Here is a 21,840-nt window from a genome sequence, read left to right as displayed (position 1 = left end):
AAAATATATGGTCTAACGATAGACCATCCGCAGTCAAGAACTACAAAATCCGGAAGTTCATGAAGGCTGACTACATCCAGTATACCCTCACTAGAAGGGAGCATGACTATATCCGCACCCAGGCAGACTTTCCCTGTATGAATCCGGAAGAAATCTTTCTTATTGCCACGGTGTTCCAAAACAAGTCAGAAAAGCACCCGAAAATGAAGATTGCGCTTGAAAAGGCCAATACTTTTCTGAAGGAAACGGTCTATGATTTTGCCAAGATCGATGCAGATATCTATCCTATCATTGCCAAGAAATTTGATCTGCCACCTCTCGAGCCTGCACCAATGCCTACCGAAGGCTATCAAGAAAGATCCTTAGGCGAAACCAACTTTCCTGAACTTGGAGTCATTTTCAAAAGGAAGATAGATAATGTCAAATATTTCATTCCTATGACTGCCATGCATCGCCTCACCAAGAAGCAACTTGACATCTGCCGAACCGCAGTTGAAAGATCGAAGCACACTACCGCAGAAGTCAAGTTCGAGATCTTAAGGAGAATCACCTGGCTGGAAAACATCAGGAAGTTTTGGTGGATCCTGATCAAGTTCCTCAAACTTGATAGCTGAACAAAAGTTAAAGAGGTCACTTAGGGGAAATTGTTGAATCATAAAAAGTGACCCTCTTGAACTTCAGCTACCGCAACCTCTTCAGCTACCACAGCCATCCAGCACCCGCAGTCAAGCTTCTTCATCAGCAACCGAATCCGGAGTCTACCTACCGCAGTCACTTAACTAGATTACTTTACTTGTCTTTATTATGATACTCTCTATTATCCAGTATGCCTTGCATGGCTACTCTTAGAGATGTAATCTAGTGTACTTCTTGAGTCTCTATAAATAGAGCTCATTCTCTTGTATCTAAGATATATAACTTACGCATCTATCTATTCTGAATACACTTAAGTTATTCTTTCTATCTCTCTATCTTACTACGCACCACTTCTTACTCTCAAATATTACTAGAATACAACTGATTATAACCTCTCTTCTGAGCAAGTCTTTCGTGACTTAATCACTAAGTTTGATCTTCCATATTAACTCGGTTTGAATGCATTCCTTGTTATGAATCAACTTATGTGTATACTTGATATAACAATTGCTGTCATTTCTATTTCTTTACTTTCCGCAACTAACTCTCTAACTATCTAATTCTAACTTATTAATATTATTGTTGAGCTTTTAGATCCTTCGAGATTAACTATTCCGCAATACACTTGTTCTAACGTTTGTTCAAGTGTGTCTCTAAGTTTTTCTCTCAACAGACCTTCTGGTCGCTGTGTCTCAAAGGACTTCCGTCCCACAACCCTGGTAGACCTTCCGGTCCTACCCGTAATGACCTTCCGGTCCATATCATGTTGACCTTCCGGTCCATACCATAATGAACTTCCGGTCCTTAGCATAATGACCTTCCAGTCCTTAGCATTCATAACATACATACCACATCCATATCATATAACAGCATACAACACATACATCTCATAGCATATAAGACCTTCCGATCACACATAGGTACCACTCCAGGTACAGTATAGTGAGAAGACTCACCTCGTACGGTATCGGATAACCTCCCGTGCTCGGATACCCGATCTAGCCTCCTCCTATCAATAGAATAACATCCCTAATCAATACTCTCTCATCATCTCGTCTCTAATGATGGGTAGAAGACCATTCTACCCCTCCCAGAACTCTCTTGAATCAGCTTGACCAAAACCCTAAGGTCAACTGAAGTCAACGGTCAAACTTTGACCCGACTTGTCGAGTGCACATGGGCGACTCAGTGAGTCCATGCGGGTCCTTTGAATCCTTCTAGCCTCACTTGGCACGTCGAGTCATCCCTTCACTCGACGGGTTACTCTGTCACGAATCGCGGGGCAACCCCGACTCGACTCGTCGAGTCCACTTATGAACTCGGCGAGTTGCTTCCATGACAACACTCAAATGACCTTCTGAGGTCAGATCTGCTTCTCTAACCTATAGATCTGACCTTCCCAAACATGGTAACCACGTAAAGGCTCAGTCTTGACATTCATGCAACGCACACAAGACTTTCCTTGGTGAAATGGCTTCTAAAATGGCAACATAGTCTCATTCCCTCCATGAACCAACATAAAGCAGAATGGATAAGGCCCTCTGGACCTCTAGAGGTCCAGATCCAGAGTCTAACACTCAAAGGGACAACATACTCAACATTTGAAGCCAATAAAGGGTATAGAAAACCCTAAAATTCAAGGATCTTAAACCAAACAGAGAAAGGATCGATTTGCTACCTCAACACTGTAGATCCAAGCTTGGAAACCACGGATTAGAAACCCTCTTGTCCTCCTCTAGCTGGAAACACCTTCTTCTTTGCAAAACAACACCAAAAAGTTTCTCTCTCACACAACTCGTTCAAGCTCTCTAGGGTTTCTCTCTCTGGACTGGTAGCCGCAATTGAGGGCTATAAGGACCCTTAAATAGGGCACATGCCCAAAGATTTAGGGTTTCTGTCCATAGCGCGGACTTGTCGATTCCACCCATCGACTCGTCGAGTCCCTTCATTAATGCAGTCAGCAAATCGCGATCCTACTCGACGAGTCTAGGCGTCGACTCGTCGAGTCCCTCCTTATAACTCAAAAAGAAATACTCAAATCGTCATGCCTGGAAATCCGGATGTTACAATTCTCCTCCACTTGAAATAGATTTCGCCCTCGAAATTGCTCCTCACCCACATAGATGAAAACCAAACACTCGAAAAGAACCACTGAGAGGTTCTCACACCAAAACGATATCCTTCCCCATGAATACCTGGATCCGACCAGGAACTCCAAATTTGGAACAAAACCAGCCCCTCTGTTGCTAAAATACCCCTTCCTGACCTTCCCAGAATCGGGAAACTCTAGTGGCCTGGCCTGCCGCCAGACCCTCCACTCACGCTATCACCATGATATTCGCTCTTCGAACATCAAACCCTGATAACCCCCTGCTCCTCTGATTCTCACAAGACAAAATCCGACAATCGGCTACCGATCGCTCATACCAACGTACCAAAACAGTCCAAATCACGGCCCAAGAAACGAAAGGGTTTACATCCCACCAGGGCTCATCCACTGAACTACTATCAGAATCCATCCGAACAATAAACTTTCAACATCCTGTTCTATGACACAAGAGAATCGTGCTCGCTCAGAAGTCCTCATACATCTAAAATCATAAGCCTCGGCTGCATCCCTCATATCCCTTTTTAACACTGAGTACCAGATCTGATCTCGACCCAACAGTTGAACCTCCAGGGTCATCCGTTGCATTATCCCAACCGTCTCCATGGTTTTCTTCTTACTATAGCCACATCGACCCAAGGTGACACACAAATAACGAAGTTCTCTTAACCCTAAGAGAATGCTACCTCCCCAACTGGAGATCGACTCAACCCCGACCTCTGTCATCTGTTACTCATTGTTCCATGCGACTTGCGGTACCTCCCGTACCCGAGTACTGACCCACACGGGTCTAAGACATCAGATAACAAACAATACTCCTCAACATGGAACTCACCTCCGAATCCAGAATCTCATCTCGCCTATCCAACGCTCCACCAGAGTCAAACTCAAACTCGAGAGTTTGGTCCGACCCAAAGTTGGAACCACTTGTCCCAACGAAGCACTCAACTCAGAACTCATTTCCCACAACCCATGCGTACCTCACTTATCCCATTATTTCGGATTGCGATGACCATACCTTACTCAGAACATAATGACTCCCTATCATTGAGGAGACCCCGGTCTCGCCCTGGTCCGACCACCAGGTTCCCAAAAACTCATAAATTAGGGCCACCCCATGCCTAAAACTCTTCTGCACCATGCTCTGATCAAAGAGTACCTTATCATGACAACTTCTCGCTGACTAGTGTGTACTACGTCTTCCCGTAGCATCACATCAACCTCTCACTGACTGGTGAATACTATGGCTTCCCGCGGTATCACCACAACCTCTCACTGACTGGTGAGTACTACGGCTTCCCGTAGCATCACAACAACCTCTGACTAGTGAGTACTATGGCTTCCCGTAGCATCACAACAACCTCTGACTAGTGAGTACTACGGCTTCCCGTAGCATCACAACAACCTCTGACTAGTGAGTACTACGACTTCCCGTAGCATCACAACAACCTCTGACTAGTGAGTACTACGGCTTCCCATAGCATCACAACAACCTCTGACTAGTGAGTACTACGGCTTCCCGTAGCATCACAACAACCTCTGACTAGTGAGTACTACGGCTTCCCATAGCATCACAACAACCTCTGACTAGTGAGTACTACGACTTCCCGTAGCATCACAACAACCTCTGACTAGTGAGTACTACGGCTTCTCGTAGCATCACAACAACCTCTGACTGATTCACAATCCGCGGATCAATCATAGATAGGTGCATGCACTTACCCAAACAATGCATCACTATATCTGGCGGCAACCGTCATAACAAAACACCCTTCCCTGCTACGATCCATATTCTTGGACAATCTCACTTGCTGTCATTAAGCGAAAGGGCTCCCACTGGAATCATCGATGCTTGACCCACCACTTGCCGTCTCCACTCAAGACTCAAAATTATCTGAAATCCAATGCATTAAATTCGGATACCTCGATACACCTCATAGGACCTCATGACGACTCGTCTCATCCACTGATCTTCCTGTTCCACAACCTGAAATTGGTTGTCTAATCAACTTCTGCCCTTTCCAAGCTGAATAACAACCCTATTATTGAACCAGAATTTCTCAACCGCCGAACTCACCCTACGAGCCAACCAACCATCTCGAATTCACCATTATGACCTTGAAGAATTCCCGTTCACCCCAAGGTCTCCGATCAACGGCCACTTACCGTGGAGGCACTCATCCTTTTCAAACATAACACATGCATTATCTCGCTCTGCACCTCGTCGCAATCACCAACAACCTTGGGCTCAATGAATTCGCACCGCCGGTCTCTATACCCAGATCTCTTAACCATTCTTGATCGAATCTCTGATCCCCTCAATAAAATACCCGGTTCTCCCCCACTTAGGGTTCGAACCATCCCCAATCGGCGTGCCAGCAACCTATCACACCAACTGTTTCCACCAGTAATCACCACACCTACTCTTGGAAGGTGCTACGCAACGCTCGATGATCTCCCGTCAGAGATCGAGCAGCTCCAAATGCCCTGAAACTCAGATTAAATCCTCAGAACTTCCCACCATGACTGCCTCTAGTCATTCAGAATCTCACACCATTCCATCACCGGACCTCCCAACTGTCCAATATTAACCCTGACTCTTAGTCTGGAAGTAATGATCTACCGTACTCCTCATCATCGACTCCTCAACCAACGTTCCATCACGAAACTTATCATAAGAGCAGAAACCATATTTCCACTCTTAATACCCATCAAAGACAATAAGGGCCACCGCCCTGATATACTCCTCTGGATCGTCCGACGTTGCAGCTAACACATGCCCTACTATACTCAATTAGGGTGTATCCTGGTCCTTGACCATCTCAGCCCCCACTGACGACCTGTTCAAGCTATATCCTTATCTCGCGGCAGATCTACTGCCATATACTCTGGTTGGAGATCACCATCCGTGCAATCCCACAGGGCTCACCCCCAAACTCAAAAACCGAAATCTCATTACCTCTTACGTCTCCCACAGGAAACGGAAATAGCACCACTCGGGTCACAGAAAGTGACCTCTCCACTATCGGTCGGTCGCCCACCCCATACCGTATTCTCCCATAACGCACCATCCCTACTTATCCCTGAGTCTTGCGACTCCAACTGGCATATCACCAACAATCCCTCGGAGCTCACTCGATTTCCCTTTTCAAGGGATGCTCTACTAAACCTAGTTCATCAAGGCCTTCTGGCCCCATACTCATTCACCTCTGATCTCCGTCTAGACAATCCCCACGGAATAACCGGTAAAAACCAGAAATACTAACCGCCACATATCATGGTACTCAAACCGCATGGCCACCTCTCGATCTGCTATGAATCATGGTAGCTGCACCATGTTATCTCCTCTTAATCTTCTACGAGTCATGGTACTCGAACCATGTTCCCTCTTCTTATTCCACCTCACATCATGGCACTCGAACCATGACATCACCTCTCGACCTGCTACAACTCATGGTACTTGAACCATGACGTCACTTCTCAATCCGCTACTTATCATGGTACTCGAACCATGACATCACTTCTCAATCCGCTACTTATCATGGTACTCGAACCATGTCATTACTTCTCAATCCGCTACTTATCATGGTACTCGAACCATGACATCACTTCTCAATCCGCTACTTATCATGGTACTCGAATCATGACATCACTTCTCAATCCGCTACTTATCATGGTACTCGAACCATGACATCACTTCTCAATCCGCTACTTAAAATCCTACGAATTAGCCTTCCGGATCGCCACGGTCATCTCCTCATGAATCATACGGTGAATCTCATCATCGCTAACACCGCTGCTCTCCGGTGTGTGTGGTGTACCAACCATGATGTCTCTGAAACACAACACGAAGATACCAGAGACTCGATCGAGTATACTCGCACTCGATCACCCAACCCTACTTGTTCCTTGGTACCCTAAGGATTCTTACTTGGACTGCTCACTGATCCGGTGTTTTCAGTAGTACGGGCCCTATACTACCTTTCACACCGCATCAGTATTCATCCCAAGTCCTCCTCCTAGGATCCCAGATCACAAGTACTCTACACCTCGCTAAGCATAGGCTACCCTTCGGTAGACCTCTCATAAGCTCCTCACTGCTACCTACTCACTCTCGAAGCATCACATAGCAGCAGTAATCTCCTAGGCTAAGGCATCACAAATCAGGCCACTGTAGTCCTAATATGAATACCTAGCCTACTCTAGCATGCATAGCATATCATATCATATCTCATAATACATAATGTAAGGGTATTTTGGGAAATCACCGTTCAGGCGCTGGCTGATTGTACACACTACTCCTTTCTGCTTTTCTCAAAGTCTTTTACTCTTTTAGAAATATTGTTCCTTTTTATGAAAAACCTTCTCAAATCCTCAGTTTGAGTTCAGATACGCCCGAAGGTGCATCCGAATCCCTCAAACCAAGGCTCTGATACCAAATTGTAACAACGTAAATTTCCAAAACAATTTTTCATTTTTAAAACATACTTTTATTCATAAGGTACTATCAAAACATAATGTATCCAATGTTATCATAACAAAACATATCCCAGAATCTCAAGACATAAACTTCATGAGTGTGTACGGATCATGTCGGCGCCTTCCCGCGATCCTCGCTAGTACCTGAAACACATAACACAACAACTGTAAGCATAAATGCTTAGTGAGTTCCCCAAAATACCACATACGCACATACGCCACTCAAGGCTATAAGACCTTCCGGTCGCTGTGTCTCAAAGGACTTTCGTCCCACAACCCTGGTAGACCTTCCGGTCCTAACCGTAATGACCTTCCGGTCCATATCATGTTGACCTTCCGGTCCATACCATAATGACCTTCCGGTCCTTAGCATAATGACCTTCCGGTCCTTAGCATTCATAACATACATACCACATCCATATCATATAACAGCATACAACACATACATCTCATAGCATATAAGACCTTCCGGTCACACATAGGTACCACTCCAGGTACAGTATAGTGAGAAGACTCACCTCGTACGGTATCGGATAACCTCCCGTGCTCGGATACCCGATCTAGCCTCCTCCTATCAATAGAATAACATCCCTAATCAATACTCTCTCATCATCTCGTCTCTAATGATGGGTAGAAGACCATTCTACCCCTCCCAGAACTCTCTTGAATCAGCTTGACCAAAACCCTAAGGTCAACTGAAGTCAACGATCAAACTTTGACCCGACTCGTCGAGTGCACATGGGCGACTCGGTGAGTCCATGCGGGTCCTTTGAATCCTTCTAGCCTCACTTGGCACGTCGAATCATCCCTTCACTCGACGGGTTACTCTGTCACGAATCGCGGGGCAACCCCGACTCGACTCGTCGAGTCCACTTATGAGCTCGGCGAGTTGCTTCCATGGCAACACTCAAATGACCTTCTGAGGTCAGATCTACTTCTTTAACCTATAGATATGACCTTCCCAAACACGGTAACCACGTAAAGGCTCAGTCTTAACATTCATGCAACGCACACAAGGCTTTCCTTGGTGAAATGGCTTCTAAAATGGCAACATAGTCTCATTCCCTCCATGAACCAACATAAAGCAGAATTGATAAGGCCCTCTGGACCTCTAGAGGTCCAGATCCAGAGTCTAACACTCAAAGGGACAACATACTCAACATTTGAAGCCAATAAAGGGTATAGAAAACCCTAAAATTCAAGGATCTTAAACCAAACAGAGAAAGGATCGATTTGCTACCTCAACACTGTAGATCCAAGCTTGGAAACCACGGATTAGAAACCCTCTTGTCCTCCTCTAGCTGGAAACACCTTCTTCTTTGCAAAACAACACCAAAAAGTTTCTCTCTCACACAACTCGTTCAAGCTCTCTAGGGTTTCTCTCTCTGGACTGGTAGCCGCAATTGAGGGCTATAAGGACCAATAAATAGGGCACATGCCCAAAGATTTAGGGTTTCTGTCCATAGCGCGGACTTGTCGATTCCACCCATCGACTCGTCGAGTCCCTTCATTAATGCAGTCAGCAAATCGCGATCCTACTCGACGAGTCTAGGCGTCGACTCGTCGAGTCCCTCCTTATAACTCAAAAAGAAATACTCAAATCGTCATGCCTGGAAATCCGGATGTTACAATTCTCCCCCACTTGAAATAGATTTCGCCCTCGAAATTGCTCCTCACCCACATAGATGAAAACCAAACACTCGAAAAGAACCACTGAGAGGTTCTCACACCAAAACGATATCCTTCCCCATGAATACCTGGATCCGACCAGGAACTCCAAATTTGGAACAAAACCAGCCCCTCTGTTGCTAAAATACCCCTTCCTGACCTTCCCAGAATCGGGAAACTCTAGTGGCCTGGCCTGCCGCCAGACCCTCCACTCACGCTATCACCATGATATTCGCTCTTCGAACATCAAACCCTGATAACCCCCTGCTCCTCTGATTCTCACAAGACAAAATCCGACAATCGGCTACCGATCGCTCATACCAACGTACCAAAACAGTCCAAATCACGGCCCAAGAAACGAAAGGGTTTACATCCCACCAGGGCTCATCCACTGAACTACTATCAGAATCCATCCGAACAATAAACTTTCAACATCCTGTTCTATGACACAAGAGAATCGTGCTCGCTCAGAAGTCCTCATACATCTAAAATCATAAGCCTCGGCTGCATCCCTCATATCCCTTTTTAACACTGAGTACCAGATCTGATCTCGACCCAACAGTTGAACCTCCAGGGTCATCCGTTGCATTATCCCAACCGTCTCCATGGTTTTCTTCTTACTATAGCCACATCGACCCAAGGTGACACACAAATAACGAAGTTCTCTTAACCCTAAGAGAATGCTACCTCCCCAACTGGAGATCGACTCAACCCCGACCTCTGTCATCTGTTACTCATTGTTCCATGCGACTTGCGGTACCTCCCGTACCCGAGTACTGACCCACACGGGTCTAAGACATCAGATAACAAACAATACTCCTCAACATGGAACTCACCTCCGAATCCAGAATCTCATCTCGCCTATCCAACGCTCCACCAGAGTCAAACTCAAACTCGAGAGTTTGGACCGACCCAGAGTTGGAACCACTTGTCCCAACGAAGCACTCAACTCAGAACTCATTTCCCGCAACCCATGCGTACCTCACTTATCCCATTATTTCGGATTGCGATGACCATACCTTACTCAGAACATAATGACTCCCTATCATTGAGGAGACCCCGGTCTCGCCCTGGTCCGACCACCAGGTTCCCAAAAACTCATAAATTAGGGCCACCCCATGCCTAAAACTCTTCTGCACCATGCTCTGATCAAAGAGTACCTTATCATGACAACTTCTCGCTGACTAGTGTGTACTACGTCTTCCCGTAGCATCACATCAACCTCTCACTGACTGGTGAATACTATGGCTTCCCGCTGTATCACCACAACCTCTCACTGACTGGTGAGTACTACGGCTTCCCGTAGCATCACAACAACCTCTGACTAGTGAGTACTACGGCTTCCCGTAGCATCACAACAACCTCTGACTAGTGAGTACTACGGCTTCCCGTAGCATCACAACAACCTCTGACTAGTGAGTACTACGACTTCCCGTAGCATCACAACAACCTCTGACTAGTGAGTACTACGGCTTCCCGTAGCATCACAACAACCTCTGACTAGTGAGTACTACGGCTTCCCGTAGCATCACAACAACTTCTGACTAGTGAGTACTACGACTTCCCGTAGCATCACAACAACCTCTGACTAGTGAGTACTACGGCTTCCCATAGCATCACAACAACCTCTGACTAGTGAGTACTACGGCTTCCCTTAGCATCACAACAACCTCTGACTAGTGAGTACTACGGCTTCCCGTAGCATCACAACAACCTCTGACTGATTCACAATCCGCGGATCAATCATAGATAGGTGCATGCACTTACCCAAATGATGCATCACTATATCTGGCGGCAACCGTCATAACAAAACACCCTTCCCTGCTACGATCCATATTCTTGGACAATATCACTTGCTGTCATTAAGCGAAAGGGCTCCCACTGGAATCATCGATGCTTGACCCACCACTTGCCGTCTCCACTCAAGACTCAAAATTATCCGAAATCCAATGCATTAAATTCGGATACCTCGATACACCTCATAGGACCTCATGACGTCTCGTCTCATCCACTGATCTTCCTGTTCCATAACCTGAAATTGGTTGTCTAATCAACTTCTGCCCTTTCCAAGATGAATAACAACCCTATTATTGAACCAGAATTTCTCAACCGCCGAACTCACCCTACGAGCCAACCAACCATCTCGAATTCACCATTATGACCTTGAAGAATTCCCGTTCACCCCAAGGTCTCCGATCAACGGCCACTTATCGTGGAGGCACTCATCCTTTTCAAACATAACACATACATTATCTCGCTCTGCACCTCGTCTCAATCACCAACAACCTTGGGCTCAATGAATTCGCACCGCCGGTCTCTATACCCAGATCTCTTAACCATTCTTGATCGAATCTCTGATCCCATCAATAAAATACCCGGTTCTCCCCCACTTAGGGTTCGAACCATCCCCAATCGGCGTGCCAGCAACCTATCACACCGACTGTTTCCACCAGTAATCACCGCACCTACTCTTGGAAGGTGCTACGCAACGCTCGATGATCTCCCGTCAGAGATCAAGCAGCTCCAAATGCCCTGAAACTCAGATTAAATCCTCAGAACTTCCCACCATGACTGCCTCTAGTCATTCAGAATCTCACACCATTCCATCACTGGACCTCCCAACTGTCCAATATTAACCCTGACTCTTAGTCTGGAAGTAATGATCTACCGTACTCCTCATCATCGACTCCTCAACCAACGTTCCATCACGCCACTTATCATAAGAGCAGAAACTATATTTCCACTCTTAATACCCATCAAAGACAATAAGGGCCACCGCCCTGATATACTCCTCTGGATCGTCCGACGCTGCAGCTAACACATGCCCTACTATACTCAATTAGGGTGTATCTTGGTCCTTGACCATCTCAGCCCCCACTAACGACCTGTTCAAGCTACATCCTTATCTCGCGGCAGATCTACTGCCATATACTCTGGTTGGAGATCACCATCCGTGCAATCCCACAGGGCTCACCCCCAAACTCAAAAACCGAAATCTCATTACCTCTTACGTCTCCCACAGGAAACGGAAATAGCACCACTCGGGTCACAGAAAGTGACCTCTCCACTATCGGTCGGTCGCCCACCCCATACCGTATTCTCCCATAACGCACCATCCCTACTTATCCCTGAGTCTTGCGACTCCAACTGGCATATCACCAACAATCCCTCGGAGCTCACTCGATTTCCCTTTTCAAGGGATGCTCTACTAAAACTAGTTCATCAAGGCCTTCTGGCCCCATACTCATTCACCTCTGATCTCCGTCTAGACAATCCCCATGGAATAACCAGTAAAAACCAGAAATACTAACCGCCACATATCATGGTACTCAAACCGCGTGGCCACCTCTCGATCTGCTATGAATCATGGTACCTGCACCATGTTATCTCCTCTTAATCTTCTACGAGTCATGGTACTCGAACCATGTTCCCTCTTCTTATTCCACCTCACATCATGGCACTCGAACCATGACATCACCTCTCGACCTGCTACAACTCATGGTACTCGAACCATGACGTCACTTCTCAATCCGCTACTTATCATGGTACTCGAACCATGACATCACTTCTCAATCCGCTACTTATCATGGTACTCGAACCATGTCATCACTTCTCAATCCGCTACTTATCATGGTACTCGAACCATGACATCACTTCTCAATCCGCTACTTATCATGGTACTCGAATCATGACATCACTTATCAATCCGCTACTTATCATGGTACTCGAACCATGACATCACTTCTCAATCCGCTACTTAAAATCCTCCGGATTAGCCTTCCGGATCGCCACGGTCATCTCCTCATGAATCATACGGCGAATCTCATCATCGCTAACACCGCTGCTCTCCAGTGTGTGTGGTGTACCAACCATGATGTCTCTGAAACACAACACGAAGATACCAGAGACTCGATCGAGTATACTCGCACTCGATCACCCAACCCTACTTGTTCCTTGGTGCCCTAAGGATTCTTACTTGGACTGCTCACTGATCCGGTGTTTTCAGTAGTATGGGCCCTATACTACCTTTCACATCGCATCAGTATTCATCCCAAGCCCTCCTCCTAGGATCCCAGATCACAAGTACTCTACACCTCGCTAAGCATAGGCTACCCTTCGGTAGACCTCTCATAAGCTCCTCACTGCTACCTACTCACTCTCGAAGCATCACATAGCAGCAGTAATCTCCTAGGCTAAGGCATCACAAATCAGGCCACTGTAGTCCTAATATGAATACCTAGCCTACTCTAGCATGCATAGCATATCATATCATATCTCATAATACATAATGTAAGGGTATTTTGGGAAATCACCGTCCGGGCGCTGGCTGATTGTACACACTACTCCTTTCTGCTTTTCTCAAAGTCTTTTACTCTTTTAGAAATATTGTTCCTTTTTATGAAAAACCTTCTCAAATCCTCAGTTTGAGTTCAGATACGCCCGAAGGTGCATCCGAATCCCTCAAACCAAGGCTCTGATACCAAATTGTAACAACGTAAATTTCCAAAACAATTTTTCATTTTTAAAACATACTTTTATTCATAAGGTACTATCAAAACATAATGTATCCAATGTTATCATAACAAAACATATCCCAGAATCTCAAGACATAAACTTCATGAGTGTGTACGGATCATGTCGGCGCCTTCCCGCGATCCTCGCTAGTACCTGAAACACATAACACAACAACTGTAAGCATAAATGCTTAGTGAGTTCCCCAAAATACCACATACGCACATACGCCACTCAAGGCTATAAGACCTTCCGGTAGCTGTGTCTCAAAGGACTTTCGTCCCATAACCCTGGTAGACCTTCCGGTCCTACCCGTAATGACCTTCCGGTCCATATCATGTTGACCTTCCGGTCCATACCATAATGACCTTCCGGTCCTTAGCATAATGACCTTCCGGTCCTTAGCATTCATAACATACATACCACATCCATATCATATAACAGCATACAACACATACATCTCATAGCATATAAGACCTTCCGGTCACACATAGGTACCACTCCAGGTACAGTATAGTGAGAAGACTCACCTCGTACGGTATCGGATAACCTCCCGTGCTCGGATACCCGATCTAGCCTCCTCCTATCAATAGAATAACATCCCTAATCAATACTCTCTCATCATATCGTCTCTAATGATGGGTAGAAGACCATTCTACCCCTCCCAGAACTCTCTTGAATCAGCTTGACCAAAACCCTAAGGTCAACTGAAGTCAACGGTCAAACTTTGACCCGACTCGTCGAGTGCACATGGGCGACTCGGTGAGTCCATGCGGGTCGTTTGAATCCTTCTAGCCTCACTTGGCACGTCGAGTCATCCCTTCACTCGACGGGTTACTCTGCCACGAATCGCGGGGCAACCCCGACTCGACTCGTCGAGTCCACTTATGAACTCGACGAGTTGCTTCCATGGCAACACTCAAATGACCTTCTGAGGTCAGATTTGCTTCTCTAACCAATAGATCTGACCTTCCCAAACACGGTAACCACGTAAAGGCTCAGTCTTAACATTCATGCAACGCACACAAGGCTTTCCTTGGTGAAATGGCTTCTAAAATGGCAACATAGTCTCATTCCCTCCATGAACCAACATAAAGCAGAATGGATAAGGCCCTCTGGACCTCTAGAGGTCCAGATCCAGAGTCTAACACTCAAAGGGACAACATACTCAACATTTCAAGCCAATAAAGGGTATATAAAACCCTAAAATTCAAGGATCTTAAACCAAACAGAGAAAGGATCGATTTGCTACCTCAACACTGTAGATCCAAGCTTGGAAACCACAGATTAGCAACCCTCTTGTCCTCCTCTAGCTGGAAACACCTTCTTCTTTGCAAAACAACACCAAAAAGGGTTGAAATGGCTTTCTCTCTCACACAACTCGTTCAAGCTCTCTAGGGTTTCTCTCTCTGGACTGGTAGCCGCAATTGAGGGCTATAAGGACCCTTAAATAGGGCACAAGCCCAAAGATTTAGGGTTTCTGTCCACAGCGCGGACTCGTCGAGTCCACCCATCGACTCGTCGAGTCCCTTCATTAATCCAGTCAGCAAATCGCGATCCTACTCGACGAGTCTAGGCGTCGACTCGTCGAGTCCCTCCTTATAACTCAAAAAGAAATACTCAAATCGTCATGCCTGGAAATCCAGATGTTACATTTACTAAACATTAGTAAATCATGACGAATGGTCTTATCGATCTTCGTGGTGGATCTTGACCAGCGCACACCCAGTGTACCCGATCCCATAGTCCTTCACTTGACTCACATATACATGTGAACAAAGAATTAGTCTTAATTTAATAAAGATGAAAATTCTCATTCATCATACAATACAACTTGCATGATTCCAAGTTTCTGTCCAATTGAAACTTGGGTGATGATAATATTTCCTTATTTGGCAAATTTTGACACTACCTCAAACGAAAGAATCAAATCCATATTGCTAACATAGAAACATACAAACATCAATTTTTCATAAATGTCATTGTAAGGAGATATAAGACAAGATAAAATCGACAAAATTTTATTTATTTATAAAATGCGGAAAAAACTTTTCCTTACAATGCAATTACAAATGAAACCTATGTTATTACATATTTCCTAGCAATCTATCATAAATCCTAAGCAGCAGCTCAAAAATCCGATCTTTGAACCATGCGATTGAAATCCATCTTCGCGATCAGATTCAACATACTCTTCCTTTAAGCTTCCTTCCCTTTGCATGATCCTACAAACATCATAATGCAACCTTGTCACATCATGTATTAAGAATATACAATTAGGAACTTAATAGAGTTAGATAGTAGACTTACCTGAAGCAGAGTCAAACTTTTCGATTCTACATTTTCTCAGATCTTTCAGGTAGTCAGGGCAGCTTCGCAACCAATGCCATTTGTCTTGGCAATAGAAACATATAGACTCTTTGGGAATGGTACACGGGACAATCTCAGACTTAGCCTTTCTCTTTCCCTTGGAAAGAGAAATCTTTTCTGGACTTCCAATGTTTCCATTGTCAATGTCCATGGAAGTTTGGGGAGTAGATCTTCCAGCCAAATTTGCTTTTCCATTGCGCCAAATCATTGCTGATTCAGCAGCAACAAACAAATATGTAAGATCAACAAGGGTCATGTTGTGGTCTGTCACATAGTAGTCCTTAATGAACTCACTATATGACTCAGGAAGTGACTGAAAAACCCAGTCAATAGCCAACTTCCTCGAGTTAATTTATAAAATTATAGTCGTTAATTTAAATAAATATATGAAATTATATCACGTTATAATATATATTAATTTTATTTTATTTTTTATTCTAGTGTTATTAATTTAATGTAATTAGAGTGTGAAATTTAAAATTTGAAATGAAGAATAATTTATTAATTTAATGTAATTAAAGTGAGAAATTTAAAATTTGAAATGGAGAATTAATAGGTTGACATGTGGCATGATAAGTGTCATATAGTATTAACGATGATTTATAATATTGTGACACTTGTCAATAGGAGAATAAACTTATTTATTTATTAAAATAGGTAGAGGTAGAGGTAGATTATTTTTAATGATTATGTGGCTTCGTTTGGAAAGAAATAAATAATTATCTAAATTAGCAAAAATGTGAGAGGTTTGGTTACTATAGTTGCTGAATTGACCATAATGTCAAATCAGGTCCAAATTTCAATTTATTAAGCTTTAAATTTTTGTTGTTGAGTATATAACATCGTGTTGGTTGGAGCTTAATTGAGCGATGCATGAACTCCATAAACATATGACTCCTAATTTTCATAGGTTAGACATGCGAAGGTGACATTAAAAATAGGGAGAATTTCGTATATACCTTTATTAAACGACTAAATATTGTATTTGTCCGACCTAAACTTTAAATATCATATTTACCCTTGTTAATGTTTTAAAATATCAAATTTACCCAAATCTATTTTTTTAATATTTTTATTATTTAATAATCATTTTTTTATAATTCTAAATCATTAAAACTAAAAAAATAACTAAATAGACGATAATACCCTTCATTTATAAATAGAAGGAATCATTCACACGAGGTTTTACTTCTCTGTCGTTGTTTCATATCTAAAGTGTTTTTTATGCAAATTTATCAATCCTGTATTCGAAATCACTTGCCTTGACTGTGCATTTTAACTTTTCATTTTAGACACTCGAAGCTATGCTTTTTGAAAGCCCTCATAAGTACAAATGGTCTCGTTGTCTTAGTGAGCTTATCAAATATGGTGTACTTCTCTGTTCACATTCCATTCACGAAGCAAAGTAATCACAACTTTGAAGATTTTTTATTTTTATTTTTAATTGTATTCTTCTTTTTATTGGATGATGAATCCGGATAATTATAATAGGAGATTACCAAGAGACTAATGTTTGTGACACCTGTTGAATTGTGGGGAAAGATTCATCAGCTTCAAGATAAAGACAACAAAGTAGGTCAATGGTTGATAATTAATTAACAAATAATCAATTAACAAATAAAAACATAAAATTACCTCATAATTATTAGATTGCAACAAAAAATTGGCAGAAGGCCAAAAAAAGAAGACGCCGTAAGGGTTACATATGAACGATCATGCTAAGAAATCTTAAAGGCAAGAGTATTGTGGTCCATTTGGTTACTTTTTTATTTTTAACGATTTTAAAATATAAAAATGGATTCTTAAATAATAAAAACTATTTAAAAAATAGATTTGGAGAAATACGATATTTTAAAACATTAAGAAGGGCAAATATGATATTTAGAGTTTAAGTCGGGCAAATACGATATTTAGACGTTTAATAAGGGTATATATGAAATTCTCCCTTAAAAATACATAAAGTATTTTTTTTGTTTGTTTGTGGTCTTGTAATGAGCAAAAATTTATTATGCGACATAAGGACACAACGTGGGGTTAGGTTAAGGGACGAGGGAGTGGTTCTCCCGATCCTTTAAACCTCTCGGTGTGGGCAATGCCCACAATCGTTTTTGTGACGTGACATCGAAAAAACGCCGTGAACACGGCGGGCACACCACCCCCTTTCCTGTTATATGGTCTTTAGTGCCCATGACAACGATCTACAACGCCATTTTCCTTTTGATTTCTCTGTTTCTTTCTTAACGTCGTTCCTTATATGGAACATCACCCAAAAAAAAAATGGTGGAGATTAAGATGCTTTTTGGTATTTATCTGGTTTCACCATCCCGTTGATAATACCCATCACTATTAATCCATTGTTATATCAACTTTAGTTTTTCTCTTTCATATTTCTTTTTTAATCCACAATATATATAAATAACATATTTTTCAACCCACTCAACCCACTACAATATCTCTATTTTTAATTTAATTTATTTAGAAAATTTAAAATAAAATAAAACATAATATTTTTTCCATCTTTCTCGACCACATAACTAATTATCTAGAGATGGAACATACACATGTTTAAAGTTTATATATATATATATATATATATATATATATATATATATATATATATATATATATATATATATTAAGAGATATAAAGTATAGCGAGAGAGGGATGCAACGGTGTAAACTGTTGGATTAATGTCTAAGTCCATAACTATAATTGGTAAGACTTGACCCGACCCGGCATGGTCCATTTGGGTTGCATGGCATCATGCATTTGGATAGACTATAATGAGAGAAATAACACTTAAGGTTGGTTAATATATTATAAGTTCTAATATATTAATAAGGTTATTTAATTAGTATTGATCAAGAATTAATTTGGAATTAATTAAGTGATCAAAAGGAGACTAATTAAATATATGGGTTGATTGTGTAAATCATTCATTCTTATATATGTGGGCTTGTGATCCAAGATTCCTTATGTTGGACTAAGTCCATGGGGTGACCCATGGATACTCCATGGAGGTTAAAATCCATGGAGCATAAGGAATGGGTAAAGTTATGAGTTACATGGTGTAACCCTAATAGCCACCATATAAAAGAATCCCATGGCTCAAGAAATCGTGCACTAATGTGTGAGTGTGAGGGCTAGACGATTTCAAGGAGTGTTCAAGTTTCTCTCAAGTTATTCCAAGTGTATTTGGTGTTGTGTGAACCATTTGAGGTGTCACACTTAGGGCACTAGGCACTCAAGCTTCATGAAGACATTCTACATCAAAGAGGTATGTATTCTATCTTGTTATATTTATTATTTTGTATGCTAGATTAGGATAATACCTTGGATGTTCATAATTGTATGTATAATAAAGAAAACATAGATCCAAGGTATTTAGGGTTGCATGTACACTTAGGTGTGTTAGAATGCTCATAACCCAACAGATAACAAGAAAACAAGCCTAGGCTCTGATACCACTAAAGTAGTTTTAATTAAAAAAAAAACAGAGACCAACTTAGGCCAATTGTGTAAAGTGTTAGTCTTGATAAAGAATCCGCACTATCTCTTGAATATTTGACAAGGGAGTCTTATATGTCAAGAGGACAGTGGGAGTCTTAAAGCTCTTGAAAGTTTCAAGACTTAATCAAGAATAAAACCTAAAGTCCTTCACTAGCACACGACTTGAGGTTTATAACCTATCGTGTTGAAATTTTTGTGCCTATTCAAGTTGGCTTTGCATAGGAGTTCTGAGAGTTCTCAATTGGTTGCACAACTACTTGGAAGCAATGGCAGGCACCTGAGCTGCCAAATGGCAAGAATTTAAGATTGCACAAGTTTAATCAATATGAGTTTGGATTTGTCACTAACCTTGTCTTGTGATTATGGTTTTGACAAATTCACATGGATAAGAACACATACACTATTAAATCTAAGTGTCATAAGGTTTCTCTCCGATTCATGAAAATGATGGTGAGGAAACACTTTCACTAAGTAGATTTTAGCTAGATATCAATTGTGATATTTGCATTCTCAAAGTCGTTAGTGGAGCGTGTGTGGTTTACCGGCACACTAACATGGACTTGTGAGAAGTGGCAAAGGTCTAAACAATTGAGACTATGATTACGACATCCTTTTCATAGTTCTAAAATTGTTTAGACACACATGTGAGCTATCTAAGACAGGTGTATGATTTTGATAAAGTTTTATCAAAACAATCTAGTATCAGAAATCTGAACTTTGGTAAGAAAGTCAGTTGATTTCTGAGTACATGTCAAAGCTAGTGGGAGCATAAGTGTTATGCTAATAATCATCATGTTAGTGGGAGCATGATAATTATGACAAAGGTTGCAAGTTAGCAATGTTAATTATAGAAAACAAAAGTTTCAATTCGTGAGGTTGCAGGGGTTAAAAAAGTTGTTTTGCTATAATTAAGGGAGAGGAAATTATACTTTATTTCAATTATAAAAGCTTAGATTGAGATTTTAATCGTATTTAATCAAGGATATATATATATGAATTTCATGTTGGAATGGCTCAACATAAGGAAATTCTATATATGGGTCCATTATTTGCGTTCTAAAATTCGATTATGATTACGGCATCCCTTTTCATAATCTGAATTTTGAGAACTTGGAAAATTGAAATGGAAATATTATAGCAAAAGACTGGTTTAGTCTTTATGTGAGACATCATGAATCGTGTCCCATATGCTTCAGATATAGGATCGATTACATGTGCTATATTCATCCTTTCTAAAATTTTCCAAATGCCTGGGGCATTATGAAGGGAAAAGGTCTAGAATTGGATATGACTAAAATGATTAAGCAATTGTCGAGGACAATCTAAGGTTTACCAAAGATTGGTTGCTCAAGGACAGTTGGAAGTATAATGTTAATTCTGGAAGGACCATATTGACATAATCTGTAAGGAGGCAACTCTTGTTCAGAAGTGATAGTCAAAATGGAATATGGAAATGTTTCAAAGTCAGAAATTATTCAATCTGTGTAAGATTAGGAAACTTAATGAAAGAAGGATGTTTCCAAGGAGCTGATCTCCTTTGGAATGCTCTGTAATGATTGTTGTCAAGTCTTTCTGACTTTGTGCATAATCATTAAGAGGATCAATGCATATAAGTTTAGAATCTAACAGATTTCAGTAAATGGCATGAATTTGGAATTCTTGCATTTGCAGTAAGGATTTGGGACTGTGAAAAGAGGATCATTGGAGTGATGTTCAATTGATCTATTTTACAAAGTAAAGATCATAGACAAACATAGTATGCATACTTGGTGTATGACATGACTAGTGTTTAGAAAACATAGTGTACATGCTTGGAGCATGGGACAACTATTGTTTTAAATTCAAGTATAAAGTTGATAAAACCGAAACAATGAATAATGAGTAATCAGTATGGTGATAAATAAAAGTGTTTATTTATATTCATAGGGTTTGATACCATATTTGATTCATTTATTCTTGTGTTTCACTTTGCATGTTTTGACTTCCAGAATAACTAAGTCGCTCTTCCTGAATGATTAAGTTATTCAAACCATCCACAGTCGGTCATATGTTGGAAGTAGATATGAATCAAGACTGTCATGGGTTGGTTTGTAGAGGTCCAAGTTGGTGGACAAAGTGGTGCTACAACACTCATGAGTGCTCATAAGTTCTGAGTATTGGATTCAACCCGCGCTCATTTGAATCACTTCATGGATTTTATCATGAGTGATCATGAGACGATAATATCTTATATTGTTCAAACCTAGAGATATGAGTTGTTACTATGAGTTGGTTATACATTGATTGCACGAAAACGCATTGGTAACTCGATGTTATAAAACGTGCCTTTGTGTATGATTCAACAATTAGTAGAACAAGCCATATGAGTCAAAGTTTATCCATTCCATTTACCTTCGGGATAAAAGCGATATCTGTGGGCCCCTCGATGATTTAAAGATGATACATGTGAGTGCTTGGCCAAGCCAGGACTGATTTGATTTGTTCAATCAGTCAGTCATCATGAATCGGAAATCGGGAAACAACAAATGGACAGAGAGAATGATTGATAATCCATGTC

This window comes from Lactuca virosa, chromosome 1 (genome assembly GCF_052849685.1).
Source record: "Lactuca virosa cultivar CGN04683 chromosome 1, Lactuca_virosa_CGN04683_v6, whole genome shotgun sequence".
Classification (NCBI taxonomy): Eukaryota; Viridiplantae; Streptophyta; class Magnoliopsida; order Asterales; family Asteraceae; genus Lactuca; species Lactuca virosa.
Note: the sequence above shows the minus strand (reverse complement) of the source record.